Source organism: Amphimedon queenslandica, unplaced genomic scaffold (assembly GCF_000090795.2).
Source record: "Amphimedon queenslandica unplaced genomic scaffold, v1.1 AMPQUscaffold_6045_Cont21993, whole genome shotgun sequence".
NCBI classification, from domain to species: domain Eukaryota; kingdom Metazoa; phylum Porifera; class Demospongiae; order Haplosclerida; family Niphatidae; genus Amphimedon; species Amphimedon queenslandica.
The window spans coordinates 1-1,794 of record NW_003553660.1 but is presented as its reverse complement, the minus strand read 5'-3'; the positions used below and the strand labels follow the sequence as shown (position 1 = coordinate 1,794).

Here is a 1,794-nt window from a genome sequence, read left to right as displayed (position 1 = left end):
TGTCTGTGGACAGGAGAGTGGAGACTATTGTGAGGTGAGGTACATAAGGGAATATCGAGGAGACTACTCAAGTTTCCAACGTTTGTTTAATACCTGTACAATTACCTCTAGTGGAATATCCTGCAGTTCTGCTTCCTTCACTTGTCTTGCTGCTGTTAACACATTCAGTGATAGGATGGGTTGCTGTACTGAGCCATATCTTGGATCTGGTGTCACCTCATGCAGTGGTGTTAGTGTGGATGAGCCTTGTACTGGAGTATCCAGTGCTACTGGACTAGTAGCTCCTGTCTTTATGATGATACTCAGTTTGGTGGTTGGGTTTTTGTCCTGTTGATCCTTTTTCCCCACTTGCATGAACATTAATCATTTTGCTAGCATTTTAAACATTTATTTACATGTAGAGTCTATAGTTAACTGTTAACATAATCAAAATTAATTATCAATAATGATTTTGGCTATTAATTTTGTTTTTTTTGAAGAACTTAATCAGTTTAAATTGTACCTTTTCAAAATCATTTAAAATGTTTTAACTACTTCATTAGCAAAAAGATACAGAGAGGGAAATGAGTCAGACTATAATCTATACTGACCTATTTTGAATAAAATACAAGCATAATTAGCATATTAAATCTAACTTGTTTTTGATGATACTATTATAACAATGTCTCCGTTCAAAAGGTGATAGCATTAGAGGGTGGAGCTTCTCCTGTTTCCTTATAAGGATGAAGGAGAGATAGATGTTGAGAGTGGAGTCCAAAGTTATCTATAGGAGTCAAAAGTTAAAATTATAAAACTTAAAGTTACAATGTAAATAGTCTTTTAAACAATCAGTTTGAGCTGATTCTGATAAAGTTATGGCAATTTTTAAAAGTAGCCAATTTTCTGAAAATACCTTGTACTACAGTTACAGCCATTTTTTAAAAGTAGCCAAAATCTCAAAAATAGCCTATGTATTTCCAAAAAATAGCCCCTAATTTTTATTCAATTTTCTGATACATATTGATGTCTTTATGCTATGTAGAAAGTTTGAGCTGATTCCGACAAATAGTTTTCAAGTTATGAGCATTAAAAAACGAGCCAATTTTTAAAAAATACCCAAGGCTATTGTATAAATGGTTTTTTCAAAAAATGGCTCCAAAATTATCCCAAATTTTTATTACATTTTCTGATACATATTGATGTACTTATGCTGTGTAGAAAGTTTGAGCTGATTCCAACTTCAATTTTTCAAGCTATGACTATTTTAAAAAATGAGCCAAAATCTGAATAATAATTACAAGGTAACGCCTACTTCCGTTGCAAATAAAATATTTCCGGGTTTTAGTAGGGTGCAGCAGCGTCTCAGCTAATATAGCTCATGGTTTTTTCCAAAAAATTGCTTTAAAAATTATTACAAATTTTTGTACCTGATTGACACATACAATTTGAAGAATGGACTAAAAGAGGAAGAGCTAATCAATATAGGCACTGACATTATCAACAGAAGATTACCAGTATTTATTTTTATCTAAAAATTCAATGACATTATAATTGCATCACACGGAATGCTACTAACTTTAGTTTTAATGCAATGCCTGCTAACATTATCTCCCTCGTCTGTTTCAAGTGGGCAAACTGGGCATGGCTCCATGTAACTAACGGCAACGACCTCAACAAGCACCTTCTCTTGAACAAATTCTGAAACATCATCTACAAGATTATAGAGAGAAAGGGAGGTGTAATAACGCTATTAAATTATTATAACTTTATTTTAATTACTGTCTTGAAGTTATATATGGCAACTTGCAAAGTTCT

At 32.7% G+C, this 1,794-nt stretch overlaps 1 long non-coding RNA gene across 1 annotated transcript; it reads right to left on the bottom strand.

The window, feature by feature from the left end:
- Positions 1-555: 555 nt before the first annotated feature.
- LOC109592181 (uncharacterized) lies at positions 556-1,794 on the bottom strand. Its single transcript, XR_002190220.1, has 5 exons — positions 1,759-1,794; positions 1,556-1,689; positions 1,407-1,507; positions 636-763; positions 556-590 (listed from the first exon to the last, which is right to left on the bottom strand). It is a non-coding gene; the product is annotated as an uncharacterized LOC109592181 (long non-coding RNA).